Source organism: Rhinopithecus roxellana, chromosome 4, assembly GCF_007565055.1.
Source record: "Rhinopithecus roxellana isolate Shanxi Qingling chromosome 4, ASM756505v1, whole genome shotgun sequence".
NCBI lineage: Eukaryota > Metazoa > Chordata > Mammalia > Primates > Cercopithecidae > Rhinopithecus > Rhinopithecus roxellana.
Genome location: NC_044552.1, coordinates 122,764,376 through 122,783,835, shown reverse-complemented (window position 1 = coordinate 122,783,835; position 19,460 = coordinate 122,764,376). Strand labels below are relative to the sequence as shown.

General features: G+C 38.6%; 1 non-coding gene across 1 annotated transcript; it reads right to left on the bottom strand.

Annotated features, from left to right (window-relative positions):
• Positions 1–18,653: 18,653 nt before the first annotated feature.
• LOC115897194 lies at positions 18,654–18,725 on the bottom strand. The gene has a single exon (XR_004057123.1). It is a non-coding gene; the product is annotated as a small nucleolar RNA SNORD5 (small nucleolar RNA).
• Positions 18,726–19,460: the final 735 nt, after the last annotated feature.

Genomic DNA, 19,460 nt, shown 5'->3' with positions numbered 1-19,460 from the left:
AACCAAAAAAGACCCTATATAGCCAAGACAATCCTAAGCAAAGAGAACAAAGCTGGAGGCATCACGCGACCTAGCTTCAAACTATACTACAAAGCTACAGTAACCAAAACAGCATGGTACTTGTATCAAAACAGAGATATAGACCAATGAAATGGAATAGAGGCCTCAGAAATAACACCACACATCTACAACCATCTGATCTTTGATAAATCTGACAAAAGTAAGCAATGGGGAAAGATTCCTTATTTAATAAATGGTGTTGGGAAAACTGTGAAGCCATATGCAGAAAACTGAAAGCGGACCCCTTCCTTACACCTTATACAAAAATTAACTGAAGATGGATCAAAGACTTAAATGTAAGACCTAAAACCATAAAAACCCTGGAAGAAAATCTGGGCAATACCATTCAGGACATAGTCATGGGCAAATACTTCATGACTAAAGCACTGAAATCAATGGCAACAAAAGTCAAAATTGACAAATGGGATCTAATTAAACTAAAGAGCTTCTGCACAGCAAAAGAAACTATCATCAGAGTGAACAGGCAGCCAACAGAATGGGAAAAAATTTTTGCAATCTATCCATCTGACAAAGGGCTAATATCCAGAATCTACAAAGAACTTAAACAAATGTACAAGAAAAAAATTAACAACCCCATCAAAAAGTGTGTGAAGGATATGAACAGACACTTCTCAAAAGAAAGCATTTATACGGCCAACAAATATATGAAAAAAAGCTCATCATAATTGGTCATTAGAGAAATGCAAATCAAAACCATAATGAGATACCATCTCACACCAGTTAGAATGGCGATCATTGAAAAGTCAGGAAATAACAGATGCTGGAGAGGATGTGGAGAAATAGGAATGCTTTTACACTGTTGGTGGGAGTGTAAATTAGTTCAACCATTGTGGAAGACAGTGTGGCGATTCCTCAAGAATCTAGAGCCAGAGATACCATTTGACCCAGCAATCCCATTACTGGGTATATACCCAAAGGATTATAAATCATTCTACTTTATAGACACATGCACACGTATGTTTACTGCAGCACTGTTCACAATAGCAAAGACTTGGTACCAACCCAAATGCCCATCAATGATAGACCAGATAAAGAAAACATGGCACATATACACCTTGAAATACTATGCAGTCATAAAAAAGAATGAGTTCATGTCCTTTGCGGGGACATGAATGAAGCTGGAAACCATCATTCTCAGCAAACTAACACAGGAACAGAAAAACAAAGGCCACATGTTATCACTCAAAAGTGGGAGTTGATCAATGAGAAGACATGGAAAAAGGGAGGGGAACATCACACACTGGGGTCTCTGGGGCACTGGAATGCTAAAGGAGGGATAGTAGTAGGAGAAATACCTAATGCAGATGACAGGTTGATGGGTGCAGCAAACCACCACAGCATGTGTATACCTCTGTAACAAAGCTGCACGTTCTGCACATGTGTCCCAGAATTTAAAATGTAATAAAAAAACGAAAAAGGAAGAAAAACATCCCTACTCAAAAAAGGAAAAGAAAATCCTATGAATTTGTTACGGTCCCAGGTTCATTTCTGGTTAAACATTATATCCAACGTGGTGAAGCACTGGGAGCTCTATATCAGCTCTCTAAAACATGGTGTGTTAATACAAAATAAAGATAGTTCTAGATTCTGAAGTTTCTCAGACTCTCGTAAATATCTCAATTAATCAACAAGGGGAACTTAAGAGTGATGCAAATTCCTTACGTTTAGTGATTCCATCTGTATCCTTAAGAGTGCCTCAGGGAAGACCCCAGTGACTGGCACTTGTAGGCTATAGGTCTAAACTGCTGCTGGTTCCCATTTTTCCTGACAAATTACCCAGTGTAGGATCCCCACTTCAGAAACTTCAAGTCCTTTCAGTAGACAAAGCATATAGTTATAGGACTAATTATCAGGATCCTGAAGAGTTTATTTGTTTTTAGACTGAGTCTCACTTTGTCACCCAAGCTGGAGTGCAATGGCATGATCATGGATCACTGCAGCCTCAACCTCCTGGGCTCAAGCAATCCTTCTTCCTCATCCTCCCAAGTAGGTGGAACCACAAATGTGTACCACTATGCCTGATTAACTTGTCTTATTTTTTTGTATGGAGTCTTACTATATTTCCTAAGCTGGTCTTGAACTCATGAGCTCCAGTGACCCTCCCACCTCAGCCTCCTAAAGTGCTGCAATGACAGGTGTGAGCCACCATGCCTGGCCAGGAGCCTGAAGACTTTCTTATGTCTATATGCTCACATAAATAATGCATAAATCATGAGTATAACAACCCAAACTCAATATTAAGAACTTTAAACAGTCCTCCCCCTTCCAAGTTAAAGGCTACAGTTTTGTTCAAATATGCATCTGAGTCCATCTGAGCATCATTCTCAGGAGGAAAACCATTTTCCTCCACAGAAGCCACAAGACCATGGCTGAAGGAGATAGTGTATGCCTCAGTGGCTCCTGCATCATCATCAGATGTCGATGAATCTCTACCTATTGTATATGATGAACAAGAAAGAAGAAATTCTCATTACAGACATGCTTTCCCTAGTGTGAAGAAGAAAGGATGTTAAATACTATAGCAAAGTTACATTAGGAGGAGTCACCCTGTGTTCACCCCTTATACCCATCCTGTGTGCCAGAATGAGAACTGTTCAATATTTCTTTTTTTTTTTTTTTTTTTTTTCTTTTTTTTGAGACTGAGTCTCGCTCTGTCGCCCAAGCTGGAGTGCAGTGGCCGGATCTCAGCTCACTGCAAGCTCTGCCTCCTGGGTTCACGCCATTCTCCTGCCTCAGCCTCCCGAGTAGCTGGGACGACAGGCGCCCGCCACCTCGCCCGGCTAGTTTTTTGTACTTTTTAGTAGAGACGGGGTTTCACCGTGTTAGCCAGGATGGTCTCGATCTCCTGACCTTGTGATCCGCCCGCCTCAGCCTCCCAAAGTGCTGGGATTACAGGCTTGAGCCACCGCGCCCGGCCCTGTTCAACATTTCTAAAGCAAGAGAAGAAATCTGAGGAAACCCTGCCTATTCTGTTTCAAGTTCACACAGTATCACACTGTTTCACACAGCTACCTGTTGCAAACTCTGACAGTAGCATTTCTACAGTTCATTTTAACAGGGATAATGATTATTTGCCAATGCAAAGCAGGAGTTGCTGTCTAAGTTAAGTTTTAAATCAGAGCAGAGGGCACACAAAATGAATTCATCTGGGAATTGTAAAAGGAAAACATGGATTTGTGCTGACATTGCAGGGAAAGATTTTTTCTCGAAGAACCAAACTTTGAAGAATATTCAAAAAAGCATGAGTGAAGCAAGAATTATAGATGGGGAGAAAAGGAGCCATACACAAGAATAAACATGCCTCCATGAAAGGTGGAATTATCTCACCTCGTTCCACTTTCTCAGCAGTTGGGACACATGCCACCTTTAGTATGAGTGCAAATAATCAGCACTTCATCCTTGTTCTTTCATATTCAAACATATTTATGCATTCTTCATATTTTAAACAGTTAGGTAGAAGGTGCTGTAATTTGCTTTCTACTTTTCTTTTCTCCCCTAGCACTTGATCATCATGTCCTGTACACACAGTGAGAGCCCAGTAAATACCACTGGTCCACTGAAGTCCCATGAATCCTTTTTAAGTTATTGGAGATGCATAACCAGAACCTTTCTGGTCCCAGAATTATAAAACAGTGAGACCTCAGCCATGCCTCTCCAGCACAGAGCTTGTCTCCTAAGCAGGGCATCTGCTTTTGTGATTCTTTTTTTTTTTCTCTTTTGGTGCTTGTTTCCATGAGGTTGCTTAACCTCTCTGCATCCCCATTTCATCATTATTAAAATGCAAATGATGATGACAATAATATCTACCTCGTGAGCTTATTGCTGTTTAGAGAATAAAATGTAGATACAGGTATAGATATATGAGATCAATAAAAGTAGATATCCTTTCCTGTTTCCATTTCTACACTATAATTCAGAGTCCTACAAGGATTGACCAGCACCAAGGTGACAGAAAAATTGTTCAAGAAGTGCAGTGAAAATCTCATTAGTATCAAGATCAGGTCTTACTAACTCTTAGATATAGCAGGTAAACATGCACGCTTATGTAGATGTAAGAGTTCAAGCAAAAATAGTGCAACACTTGGGACTTGGAGGAGACAAGATCTCAGTGCAGGGCTGCCCAGGAAATACCAGTTCATTTACACACTAACTCCTCATCCTCAGTTTAAAAATCTTGGGAGCAGCTGTGTATTTTCTCATTGTGTCCAAAACTCTGTCCAACTCCCTCTTGACCCATTGTGCAGTTTGGCAGTTTGCTTCACATTCTGCTCATACCTTCTTCTTCTTTTTTTTTTTTTTCAGAGAGTGCCTGCCTGTGGAGACCTCAGGCACATCCCACTCCAGTGCTACCCAGGGGGACTTCCATTGACTCCTTGGCCCAGCTCCCATTCATAGACTTTTCTTTTGGCATTCTCCTGACTCACCAAAGGACTCTTCACCTCTTTTCTTTCATTAGAAATAGAAGCAATTGTGTTTATCTACATTTTTCCTTTATGTTGTTGTTCCTGTACACTTATTTAATAAGTGCAGTGCTCTTTTACTCCTTAAACTCATCTATGATTTTTCATATTTTAGAAAGTTGAATGAGCAGTTTTGCTTCAGAGATTGAGTCTGAGAAATGGCTATTTTTAAAAAAATAGGAACAGTCTGGGGAAAGTCCTTCTTTTGCACTTTATGGCAGAATCCTTTCTATTCTTACTAATTTTCTAACTGGTGGTAAGATGAAAAAAAAAAAAACTGTTCATTTTACCCTTCTCCTGTGTGGTTGCAATGGATACTCCTATTCGATTACAAACACAATAATGAAAAAGACAATGATTGGCTTCCACTCTAACATATAGAACTAGGGAACTGAACTGCTTCCGATTCATATTTTTTAAGAGTTCATTTGCAAACCAGTATAGTAGTCAAAGGCTCCTTCCAAGGGAACTGAATAAAGATGGAGTCATGCACCAGAAAATATACTGATTGCCCACTTGGAAATTGACAAATTAACTATGATGATGAACAAAATTAATGTAGGAATCTAGCTCTATAACTTGCATGGGAAGTACGTAGATGTTGTGTGTGTATCTATGAGTGCATGTGTGTGTGTGATTATATCCTTTCATCCTCAGATGTGGAATTACTATGTGCACCAAGAGCTAGAAAGATCAATGTTTGTACAATGGTTTGTTCATATTCATTTTCTTTCAAACCACTTTCACATTTATAAGGCCTTCCTGAGTGTGCCTCTCTTATCAAGCCATTAAGCAGCTCTTTATTGAAATATTCAGATTTGCTCACACATCTCAAAACTAAAAACTGGACCCCCTATTCCCTACAAGGTAAAATTAAAAGTCCTTAACCTGTCATATAAAAAGAAAACTAAAAATCCTCATGATATGGAATCTGCTTCTCTCTCAAAGCTCGTGTTGCAGAGACAGTTTTTAATCTGATATTCATGCTCAACTGTTATTATCCTTTACCACTCTGAAATAGAACCTGAAAAGTTAAACTGTCACTTCCCCAACCTCCCTTTGCATTAGGGGCTGCCATGTGATACAATGCTGGCTGAAGAGAGACTTACAAGCAGAATCAGTGAAGGCACTTCTAAAAAAGGCTTTTGTTATCCTTAGGAAAGGGAAAAAGATATGTTAGTGCCTTCCACTTCCCCTCATCCTCCTTTTTCCTGATTTAAAAATAAAGATAAGATGTCTAGAGCTATAGCAGCTATTCTGTGACCATGAAGAAAGGGCATTAGAATTGCAGAGACACTGGCCCTGATAGTTGATCTACTGAAATAAAACTTCCTGACTATATTAGAAAAATGAACCCTTGTCTGTTTGGTTAATTTGGGTTCTCTGTTATTGTTGCAGAATGGCAGCCTAACCAACATACTCATCTTCCGCCATTCTTATTTCCATCAAAATTTATGTTCCAACAATATTTTGCCCAAATTACTCTTTCAATAATTCTTGAAACATCTCAATCCCAAAATTGTTATTAATAATTATTAATTTTCCCCTTCTCTGGGTTTTCTTTTTATTTTGAAGATACTTTCATTATTGAACGTCTCACATAGTATTATCATTTATTTATATGCTTGGGGTTATAAATAGTCACTAAATAAAATATCATTGGTGCTATGGAATCATTAGCTATGTACAGTGTTGGAATCCTGGGAGGACACCAACATTAAGAGCATAAAAGGTTGGCTTGTAGGATTGTGCTGTGTGGATACCACTTGATCAAACCATCATTCATATGCTATTGCATCCTCTGACACTCCATTGCTAGGGACACATCTTGCTGAGAAATACTTGTGTCATTTCTTGTGACTAACTGGAAAATACAATGTTCCTTATTGACTAAACTTTTGCAAGGGGCATGAAAGGATGCCATGCTGTTTCTCTCCTTGACACCTAGGCAGATGTTCTTTACTTCTCTTCCTGAGAATACTTGTTCCCTCTAGTCTGTCTACAGAACATCCTTTAAGTCCCAGGTCAAGGAATACCTCCACAGAGAACTCTTCATTTCCATTCACACTCCAGAATTTATTGTTCTTTCATTCAATCACGGTATTTTACGTGTGCCTCTATCATGTTATGCTGTATTTATTTATTTACATATCTGTCTTTTCTAAATATGGTAAGCTCCTGGGTGCAAACGTTCATGTTTGATTGATATTCAAGGTTTAAGTATCTGAAAAAGTATCTCTTACAAATAATTGTTTAATGAAGCAGTGGCATTCGCTTTATCAACTTACCAACACTCTTCGAAGTAAAAGTTAAGAGAAAGGTCACATACCTTGTAATATTTTAGAGGTTCTAAATTTCATGGATTCCATCATTTGGTGTATAGAATTTAAGAATAAAAGACTAAAGTACAATTTGTAAAAATAAAACACTACAAATCACTTTGGAGAGGCAATGAATTGTAAAGGGGGTTTAGTTTATCAATTAACAGCTCAGGTAATCGCAGATGGGCACATTCTGTGAAAATGTATATTGTTGAAATTAATCTGTACTCTCATCTTGTGTAATTTTTCCTTTCTTTGCATTAAACAAAATTTGTACTTGTATTATGCCCTTTGACCAGAGTCTTCAATACCACCCACGAACTATTTAGGCAGTGCCTCAGGAGAATGAGCTCTTTTGCATGAAAAACATCAAAATGTAGGACATATACTCCATAAAGTTTCTATAGGTCATCACTGTGCAACTCAGTCATGAGATTTTTTTCCAGTTGGATATTATTAATTGTTGCAATTATTATTATTGAAATAGTCCCAAAAGATTGCAATGTGATTAGGACCAAAAGAACACACATTGTAGCAAATATATTGGTTGCTTATGGAATAAAGTGCTATTCCACAGCCAGCTTTTTGTTGCAAACCATGTTATGTAAAAAAAACACAAGCTCCCCAAAATGGACATGGGCCTTCACTATCTTTTTGGATTAAATTATAGCATCTTTCAAAGGATTTTTTGGTATGTGTGCTACTCTATTTTCATTATGAAAAAAAATTGGATATGGGCTTTGGATAAAATTACAGCCTCATCAAGGCACAAATAAATTACATATGCCCCATTAAAACTTGTCAGTTTAATTCAGATAACATTTATTTATTATTAGTGTTTTAAAGGTTTATAGTTATTTTTCAGATTATTTCACTGCACTTTACTTACCCTCATTTAAAATTCTTTTTGTATGGTGAACTGTATAGTTTAATTTTTGTTTCCTTTATTTTCTTACTGAGAGTTAAATTTTAAAAATGCTATTATTTTCCATTTGTCTCTTAGGTGTCTGTCACACACTAGGCGACATGATTTTCTTAGAATCCCCAATGGGCTCTATGCTACTTATTTGCATGTACTGTGTCGACATATGAATCTTGAGGGAAATAAATTTACTTTATGAAATGCATTTATTATGTGGCACTGTGTCCTATACCAAAGCAATTCAAATAAAGGGCAAACAAAGGACTGTCTTCCAACAATTCTAACACTTTAAAAAACAAAAACTTTTTTTCTTTTTTGTTTTTTTCAAGATAGGGTCTTGCTTTGTCATCCAGCCTGGAGTGCAGTGGCCCGATCATGACTCACTATAGCCTCCACCTCCCCAGACTCAGGTGATCTTCCAGAGTATCGCCTGATACTCAGTTTAGCCTCCAGAGTAGCAGAGTAGAGGTGTGCACCACCATCCCAGCTAATTTCATACTTTTTGTAAAGATGGGTTTTGCCATATTGCCCAGGCTGGTCTCAAACTCCTGAGCTCAAGTGATCCACCTGCCTCTGCCTCCCAAAGTGCTGAGATTACAGGCATGAGCCACCACACCAAGTCTTCTTAATATTTTTGTACACTAGAAAGGTACTTTTGGTTTTATCTCACATGATTTAGCTGTAGGGATGAGTTTATTTGATGTATGAATTTTTCTATTTGTCTCAATAGGTTACAAATATATAAAAGCCATTTATTGGTCAAAAGTTACTGAAAGTGATAGGTATTTCCAAATATAACAACATGCTATAAGGTAAGAAGCAAAGGATTTGGAGGCAGGCAGATGTTAATTCCAATATTGAATCTGCAATTTACCAGCTATGTGAGTCACAGTTTCCTCATCTACTAGGTGGGGGGTCGCAATAAATACCTTGAAAGATCATTGCAAGGTGTATTAGTCAGCGTTCTCTAGAGGGACAGAACTAATATAATAAATATATATAATAGGATATAATACACACACACACACACACACCTCATATATACCAATATACCAATATATATGAGGTGTGTGTGTGTATATATATATGTGTGTATATATATATATGAGAGTTTATTAAGTAGTATGAACTCACACAATTGCAAGGTACCACAATAGGCTATCTGCAAGCTGAGGAGCAAGGAAGCCAGTTTGAGTCCCAACACTGAAGAAAGTGAAGTCCAATGTTCAAGGGCAGGAAGCATCCAGCATGGGAGAAACATGTAGGCAGGGAGACTAAGTCAGTCTAGTCTTTTCACGTTTTTCTACCTGCTTTATATTCTGCCCAAACTGGCAGCTGATTAGATGGTGCCCACCCAGATTAAAGGTGGGTCTGCCTTCCCCAGCCCACTGACGCAAATATTACTCTCCTTTGGCAACACCCTCACAGACACACCCAGGGATAATACTTTGCATCCTTCAATTCAATCAAGTTGACACTCAGTATTAACCATCACACAAGGATTAAGTAATATATGTATGAAAAATTGAGAGCCTGTAGTGGCTTGGGACGCGATTATAAGACTAATGAGAATAATAAAGGTAGCTTGACAATGGTGATCATATAGATAAATATGAATTGAGTTTTACTTTTCCTTCAGAATTTTACTGTTTTAAGTAAGCATGGCCACTATCTAATATGCTTTCAAATCAATCTAATTTGGTACCAAAAATGATGATAATGATGATGATGAGATATTGGTGAAGATGGTGTGCTGTAGTGATGGTAGGAAAGATGATAAGATGATGCTGTGGTATGAACAGTTTGTTTTGTTGAGGGTTTAGTGTGATTAGGGTGAGTGTGATGATGTTTGGTGTGATGATGGTGTGGTGTGGTGTGACGATGTAGTGTGATAATGCTGTCAGGAGGCGATGGTGTAATGTGTCAATAGTATGGGGTGATGATGTTATAGTGTGATGACAGTGTAATTCTTTTTTTCTGACTGATACAGATTTTCATATGAGGACTGCTTCTCCTCATATGAAAGAATCTTAAGGATGAATTTTTTGAATTGGCTGTCTAATGTGATTAGATTTCAAGATGCTAATGATTCTAATTCCAATGGTAAAGAGGACACGGATAGCTCATTGCATGCTGTGGCAATTGAGAAATGCAAAATATCTCCATTGAATACTCCTAATCAAATACCCATGAAAAGTAAGGTTCTGGGCTACTATGTATTTGATATCTTGGAATATTCTGGTAAACTAAAAAGTATAATTGGGATTGGCTAATGGCTCCTAAATGCACTGGAGAAAGTTGTGGTTGGTGGGAGAGTGAGAGGGTAGGGCTTAAAATGCCCAATTCAAGTTCTGCATTAATGACTTGAAAACTTTTGTAAACCTTTGTCTCCTGTAGTTTCAGGGCTGACATTCCTGAAAACCAGACAGAGTGTCAGCCTATGAGTAGTTGAATTACAACACAAATCAAATTCCCAAATTTTCAGGATGTCTTCTGGCTAACACGGGGGCATTGATTGAGAAGAAATGGGATCCTGCAAATTGAAATATGGACATATATGCAGATCCCAATGGAGGCTGGGACACTGAATCCTTAGATTCTGCTGAGCCTTCTTTGCTCATAGAAGCAGCTCTTTTACACCTGACCAAGGAAATTAGCACTGTTTTACCTAAAGAAGCTGTAATGACCTCCCCTAAGGGAGTTGCCTTAAATTACACTGTTGATTCTCCTCAGGATTCACCTCCACCACCCTTCTTTGCTTTTATACTTATAACAAGACTCAAGTCCCATCAGGCTCTGAAAGTTGAAGTACAAAGTGTGACCCATGTGGACATTAGCTATTCCAAAAGAACTGCACAATTTTTCCAACTTATACAAACAGAAATTTAGGGAATATGTGTAGGAGTGGATCTTACGGGTGTAAGATAATGGTGGAAGGAATGTAAAGCTGGATCTGGCCAAATTTATTGATATGACCCCTCTAAGCAGAGATTCTGGATTAAATGTTGTAGCTTTAAGGGTTAGAAAATGCTCCAAGGGCTTCATCCCTGGGATGCAAGGCTGGTTCAACATTCGCAAATCAATAAACGTAATCCAGCATATAAACAGAACCAAAGTCAAGAACCACATGATTATCTCAATAGATTCAGAGAAGGCCTTTGACAAAATTCAACAGCCCTTCATGCTAAAAACACTCAATAAATTTGGTATTGATGGAACGTACCTCAAAATAATAAGAGCTATTTATGACAAACCCACAGCTAATATCATACTGAATGGGCAAAAACTGGAAAAATTCCCTTTGAAAACTGGCACAAGACAGGGATGCCCTCTCTCACCACTCCTATTCAACATAGTGTTGGAAGTTCTGGCTAGGGCAATCAGGCGAGAGAAAGAAATCAAGGGTATTCAGTTAGGAAAAGAAGAAGTCAAATTGTCCTGTTTGCAGATGACATGATTGTATATTTAGAAAACCCCATCGTCTCAGCCCAAAATCTCCTTAAGCTGATAAGCAACTTCAGCAAAGTCTCAGGATACAAAATTAATGTGCAAAAATCACAAGCATTCTTATACACCAGTAACAGACAAGCAGAGAGCCAATTCAGGAATGAACTTCCATTCACAATTGCTTCAAAGAGAATAAAATACCTAGGAATCCAACTTACAAGGGATGTCAAGGACCTCTTCAAGGAGAACTACAAACCACTGTTCAGTGAAATAAAAGAGGACACAAACAAATGGAAGAACATACCATGTTCATGGATAGGAAGAATCAATCTCGTGAAAATGGCCATACTGCCCAAGGTTATTTATAGATTCAATGCCATCCCCATCAAGCTACCAATGAGTTTCTTCACAGAATTGGAAAAAACTGCTTTAAAGTTCATATGGAACCAAAAAAGAGCCCGCATTGCCAAGACAATCCTAAGTCAAAAGGACAAAGCTGGAGGCGTCACGCTACCTGACTTCAAACTATACTACAAGGCTACAGTAACCAAAACAGCATGGTACTGGTACCAAAAGAGAGCTATAGACCAATGGAACAGAACAGAGTCCTCAGAAATAATACCACACATCTACAGCCATCTGATCTTTGACAAACCTGAGAGAAACAAGAAATGGGGAAAGGATTCCCTATTTAATAAATGGTGCTGGGAAAATTGGCTAGCCATAAGTAGAAAGCTGAAACTGGATCTTTTCCTTACTCCTTATACAAAAATTAATTCAAGATGGATTAGAGACTTAAATGTTAGACCTAATACCATAAAAACCCTAGAAGAAAACCTAGGTAGTACCATTCAGGACATAGGCATGGGCCAGGACTTCATTGTCTAAAACACCAAAAGCAACGGCAACAAAAGCCAAAATTGACAAATGGGATCTAATTAAACTAAAGAGCTTCTGCACAGCAAAAGAAACTACCATCAGAGTGAACAGGCAACCTACAGAATGGGAGAAAATTTTTGCAATCTACTCATCTGACAAAGGGCTAATATCCAGAATCTACAAAGAACTCAAACAAATATACAAGAAAAAAACAAACAACCCCATCAAAAAGTGGGCAAAGGATATGAACAGACATTTCTCAAAAGAAGACATTCATACAGCCAACAGACACATGAAAAAATGCTCATCATCACTCGCCATCAGAGAAATGCAAATCAAAACCACAATGAGATACCATCTCACACCAGTGAGAATGGCAATCATTAAAAAGTCAGGAAACAACAGGTGTTGGAGAGGATGTGGAGAAATAGGAACACTTTTACACTGTTGGTGGGATTGTAAACTAGTTCAACCATTATGGAAAACAGTATGGCAATTCCTCAAGGATCTAGAACTAGATGTACCATATGACCCAGCCATCCCATTACTGGGTATATACCCAAAGGATTATAAATCATGCTGCTATAAAGACACATGCACACGTATGTTTATTGCGGCACTATTCACAATAGCAAAGACTTGGAATCAACCCAAATGTCCATCTGTGACAGACTGGATTAAGAAAATGTGGCACATATACACCATGGAATACTATGCAGCCATAAAAAAGGATGAGTTTGCATCCTTTGTAGGGATGTGGATGCAGCTGGAAACCATCATTCTTAGCAAACTATCACAAGAACAGAAAACCAAACACCACATGTTCTCACTCATAGGTGGGAACTGAACAATGAGATCACTTGGACTCGAGAAGGGGAACATCACACACCGGGGCCTATCATGGGGAGGGGGGAGGGGGGAGGGGGGGGATTGTATTGGGAGTTATACCTGATATAAATGATGAATTGATGGGTGCTGACGAGTTGATGGGTGCAGCACACCAACATGGCACAAGTATACATATGTAACAAACCTGCACGTTATGCACATGTACCCTCGAACTTTAAGTATAATAAAAAATAAAAATAAAAAATAAATAAAATAAAAAATTAAAAAAAAATGCTCCAAGGGTTTGGTTAAAACATGTATCCAAAGTTGATGAAAAATGAAGTCAAAATTTCAGAACTGCCTTGATATACTGTAGAAGAAGATGTTCCATGGCATAGGGAGACTGGAATACTAGGGTGGATTTATCATGTAAGAGCTGCTCACCCAGCCTGGAAGGGCACACCTTTCACTGTGAATTTTAGGAATAAATTTGTCAGGGGAGCTCCAAAATTCTCGAAGGGCTTTGTGGTCCCTCTTCTCTGTAGGTCACAAATTAGCATTGGACCTACTACTACCCAACTGGGATCTCTCAATGCAATGGGATAGTGGGATCTTGGGGCAGCAGGGACCAAGTGGTGGCACTAAATTACCAAATATAAAGTAGTAATGGTTATTGCAATGGCCAAGCACATCAAAGCAGTAGTCAGAATAGTCTGATGACAGAGATTTATGGCATTGGCTACTTTGTCATGATGTTCCTAGAGAAGAAATAAGTGGGAAGTCTCCTAAATTCTTGTTTGATGTGTATAAGCCAGTAAGTTCCAGGTCTAGTGAGTAGACATCTACCACAGGGAATCATGACCTCTCAATAAATTTCCAGACTTGAACCAGTTTACAAATCCAGAAGTCTTCAAATAAAAGAAGGCAAAGTTCTCTTGAGGAAGGACCTTGGTACAATGCCAAAAGTTTATACTCTTAATTTTTTCTCATTCTTCCCCAAAGAGACCTATGACTATTTGCTAGAGTGACTGTGGATTGGGGAAAGTGAAGTGATAAGACTTTGGAGGGAATTGCTGGATGTGGGCCGTGAACTTATACTAATTTCCTGGAGATCTCAAACATTACTGTAGTCTACCACTCAGGATAAGGGCTTATGGAGGTCAAGTGATAAATGGAATTTTAACTCAGAGTCCCTGAACACATTCTGTGGTTATTTCACAGTTTCCGAATGTGTTAATGGAACAGACATATTCCACAACTGGTAGAGTCCCTACATTTATTGTGTGACCTGGGAGAAGTCAGGGAATGTGATAAGAAGGGCAGAGTGAAAGCTACTAGAACTACTTCTCCCTACAAAAATGGTAAACCAAAGGCAATACTATATTCCTAGAGGGATTGCAGAAATTAGTGTTATCATTAAGGACTTGAGAGTTTCAGTGGTGGTGATTTCTACCACATCCCCATTCAACTCTCTATTTTGGCCTGTGCAGAGCAAAGATGGAACTTGGAGAATAACAGTGGTTTATCATAAACTTAATCAGGTAGTGGCTCCAATTGCAGCTACTATACCAAACATGATTTTATTGCTTGAGCAAATTAGCACACCCCCTGATACTTGGTGTGCAGCTATTATGCTGGTAAGTGCTTTTCCTACATTCCTGTTAGTAAAGACCACCAGAGCAGTTTGCTTTCAGCTGGAAAGGTCAGCAATACACTTTGTGCCATCTCACTGTGTATCCATTCTCTTGCTTTATGTCATTATTTAGTCCTTGGGGGGCTTGGTTGCTGTTCTCTTCCAAAAGGTATCATGCTGTTTGTTTCATTGCATTGATGATGTTATGCTGATTGGACCCAGTGAGCAAGAAGTGTGTGTGTGTGTATATATATATATATAAAATATGTGTGTGTGTGTGTGTGTGTGTAGGAACTACTATATATATATATACACACACGTAAAACATTTGTGATTCAGAGGATGGGAAATAAACCTGACAAAAATTCAGAGGCCTTCCACCTCAGTGAAATGTCTAGGGATTCAAGTCCAAGTGAGGTAGCTCATGCTTGCAATCCCAGTGTTTTGGGAGGCAGGGCTAGCAGAATCACTTGAGACCAGGAATTAGATACCAGCTTGGGCAGCATAGTAAAATCCCTTCTCTAACAAAGATAAAATTAACTAGGTGTGGTGGCAAACACCTGTAGTCCTAGCTACTCTGCAGGCTTGAGCCCAGAAGTTACAGGTTATAGAGATCTATGATCATGCCACTGCACTCCAGCCTGGGCAACAAAGTGAGACCCTGCCTCTAAAAACAAAAATCTAAGTGGTGTGGGAAGCTAAGATACCCCTTCTAAGTTAAATGATAAGTTATTGAATCTTGTCCCTCCTGCAACCAAAAAAAAAAAAAAAAAAAAAAAAAAAAAAAAAGAGGGGGAACAACACTTATTGGACTTTCTGACTTCCTTGGACTTTGGAGGAGACATGTTCCTCATTTGGGTGTGCTACTTTAGCTTATTTACCTAGTGAACTGAAAAATTAGTATTTTTGAGTGGAGTCCATAAAAGAAGGCTTTGCAATGGGCTTAGACCACCATGCAAGCTGCTCTGCCACTGGGGCCATATGATCCAGCATATCCAATGGTGCTTGAAGTGTCAGTGCCAGAAAGAAATACTGTTTGAAGCTTTTGGAAGGCATCTAGAAGTGAATCACACCTTAAGATCTTGAAGCAAAGCCATGTCATCCTCTGCAAATAACTTTTCTCATTTTGTGAAAGAGCCATTGGCTTACTACTCAGCTTTAGTAGGGTCTGAGCACTTGACCATGGGCCACCAATCCACTATGCAACCTCAACTGCCCAACAAAAAATGTGTTGTCTGGTTCACCAAGCCCTAAAATCGGGCAGTGATACATACATTTACAATGCTTGAGCAGGCTTGAAGGCACAAGTCAGTTACACGAAGAAGGGTCCCAAACGTTCATGGCCCCTACTACTGCTACATTGCCTTCTCCCTCCCTGTACATATCTATGCTGCATGGGGAACACGGGGAGCTTCTATGGCCAGTTGATGAGAAAGAGAAAAACTAGGACCTGATTTATAGATGATTCTGTACGATAGGCAATGTCTTAGTCCTTTTGTGCTACTATAGCAAAATCCCTGAGACTAGGTAATTTATAAAGAACAGAAATTTATTTCTCATGGTTCTGGAGCCTGGAAAGTCCCAAAATCAAGGCACCAACAGGTTCAGTGTCTGGTGAAGACCCAGTCTTTGCTTCCAAGATGATGCCTTATTGCTGCATCCTCCAGAGAGGGAAGGAACACTGTCTTCACATAGTGGAAGGATAGAAGAGCAAGAGCAGAGCGTGCTCATTTCAACTTAATCCCATTCATAAGTGCAGAGCCATCATGATTAAATCACCTCCCAGTGGCCACACTATTTAATACTACTGCATTGAGGATTAAATTTCAACATAAATTTTTGAGGAAACACAATCATTGAAACCATATCAGCTAAATACCACCTGGAAATTGACAACTGCAGCACTACAGCCCCTTTCTTGAATATTCCTGAAGGACAGTGATGAAGGGATTTCCTTGCAGTGGGCAGAACATCAAGCAGTGCATCTGGTTGTTTATTTTGCTTGGAAGAAGCAATTGCCAGGGATTTGGATGGATGATCAGAGTCCTGGAAAAAACATAACTGGAAAATTGTTGACAAGAATTTCTGGCAGGGGTGTTGGGGGGAATATATGAATAGGTAGATCTCTCTGAATGGACAAAGAATGTGAATATATGTGTGGCTCACATGATTGCTCACCAAAGATGACCTCTGCAGCAGAGGATTTTAATAAATACTGACTCTGTGTCTACCACCCAGCATCTTTCTTAGACACAGCTTTCATTGCCCAATGGATTATGAACAAAGTAGCCATGGTGCTAGAAACAGAGATTATGCATGGGCTCAGCAACATGGATTCTACTCACCAAGGCTGACTGAGCTATTGCTATTGCTATTGCTGAGTGCCAATCTGTCAGCAGAAGAAATCAACACTGCTGCAATCCTGCAGGTTGATCAGCCAGCTACTTGGTGACAGATAATGTTGGACCACTTTCATCATAAAAGGGAAAATACTTTGTTCTTTTAGAAAAAGACACTTATTCTGCATATGGGTTTGCTTTCCTTGTATATAATCCTTCTTTTGAAATGTACAGAACGTCTTATCCGTAATCATGACATATTACAAAGCATTGCTTCTTATCAAGGGCAGCAATGGTCCCATGCTCATGCAGTTCACTGGTCTTACCATTATACCCTATCATCCAGAAGCAGTTGGGGTGACAGATGGCATATAGCCTTTTGAAGACATAGTTATGATGCCAGCTAGGTGGTAATGCCTTGTGAGGTTGGGGCAGGAGGCTGTTGTGCTCTAAATCAGTATCCAATGTATGGCATTTTTTCTTCCATAGCCAAAATTCATGGGTCCGGGAATCAAGTAGAAATGGGAGTAGCTCTAACCACTATTATCCTTTGTGATCTACCAGCAAAATGTTTGCTGACCTTGGGCTCTGCTGGTCTAGAGTTCTAAAGGAAGGAATGTTTCTACCAGGAAACACAACAGTGATTCCATTGAATTGAAAAGTTGAAAAAAACACCTGGCCACTTTGGGTTCCTTATGTCTCTGAAGCAACAGGCAAAGAAGGAAGTTTCTATATTGGTTTGTGTTATTGATATTGACTGCCAATTGGGATCTTTCTACACAATAGAGATAAGTTGGAGTATGTGTAGAATACAGTAGATCCTTTATGGAGTCTCCTAATCCTCATGCCCCGTGATTAAAGTTAATGGAAAACTACAACAATCCAATTCTAGTAAAACGGCTAATGGTTCAGATTCTTCAGAAATGAAGATCTGGAACATCCCTGCAGGTAATAAAAAATAAGCAGTTGAGGTGCTTGTTGAAGGCAAAAGGAATACAGAATGAATAGTGAAAGAACATAGTTACAAATATCAATTATGGCTAAAGATCAGCTTCTGAAATGAGGACTATAATAGTTATAGATTTTTTCTTATTTTATTATAAATGTTTGTATATATATTTAGCAAATATTTTTGTGTTCTTTCCTCTCTTATCCCCTTTTCATCTAACACAGGCTGTACTAATAATAGTTAACTTTATATCACAATATTTACATTATAGAATATCAAGGAGAAAAGTGAACAGCACCGAAGACTTCGTATCCTCTTCTTTTTTTTTTTTTTTTTTTAAAGTCAATAAATTTTTATTCAAGGAATTCCATGTTGTGATTTCTTCCACTGTCCATCAAGGTCACTTTAGATCCCCTAAAAAGCTGGAGTCAAAAGATCTTCAAGTTTGCCCTTTTTAATGAAACTGATCCAGCTGTCCTGTCAGCCCATAATTACTTTGGCTTCTGTTATCTCCTTTTAATATGGGTATACTGATGAAGACTTCAAAATTCACCAAGAATCTTTGGGATCTAATTTCTTCAACCAATTTACTTTAGGGTCCTAGAAGCTTTTGATTGTAGGTGGTGGGGATCTGCCTGGTTCTCAATTTGACACCCTCTCAACATGAATGAGTTCAAATCACATTCATTCCTATAGGAAGTACCAATTAAAGATTTAGAAAGGATATATTTCCAGTTATTAAAACTAATACCCAAGTATAAATTTAAGATCCAGTTTTATATAGCCACATCCAGCTCTGTCAGAATTAAGTTTTAGTTCATGCCCTTATCATTCAGCAGTTGAACAGTTAAGTTCATCATCTGATCGTATCCTCTTCTGAGGAAAGTGTTAGTGTGGTTTTGGTGGCATGGAAGATAGTTGTATCATGTTAGATGGAAGTATGACTTTGTCATTATCTTTATTTGGAGATTAAGTATGGTTCCAGAAGATGTGTATGGATGTAAAATTGGCAAGCTGTGGACTGTGATGGTCAGTTTTACCTTTCAACCTGACTAGGCTATAGTCTCCAGTTATTCAATCAAACTTCAGTCACAATCTAGCTGTTGTGATGAAGGTATTTTGTATTTTGTAGATGTGCTTACAGTCAAAAATCAATTGACGTCATGTAGGGAGGTTATCCCAGATAGTCAGTGTGAGCCTGAATCAATTAGTCAAAGGCCTTAGGACCAGAACTGGGGCTTCCTTAAGGAAAAAGAAATTCTTCCTGTAGATAGCAACTTGAAATTATGCTCAGGACTCAGTTTGCCTTTCTTGATGGTTTGTCCTGTGAATTTCAGACTTGCTTTGACATCCCCAAGAATTGCATAAGTCAATTCCTTGCAATAAATCTCTTAGTGTCGCCTACTGATATTGTTTCTCTGGTTGAATCCTTACTGATATAACTTAAATAACAAAAACAAAACCAAGAAAATACCAAAAACTTGCTTGTCTTATAATCTTTATTGCATCAATACTAATTTGTTTACTCAATTTCTTTCTTCTTTAGAGGCTAAATGTCTTGAAATCAAGATCTGAATTTCTCAAGTTTTTGAAGAACTAAG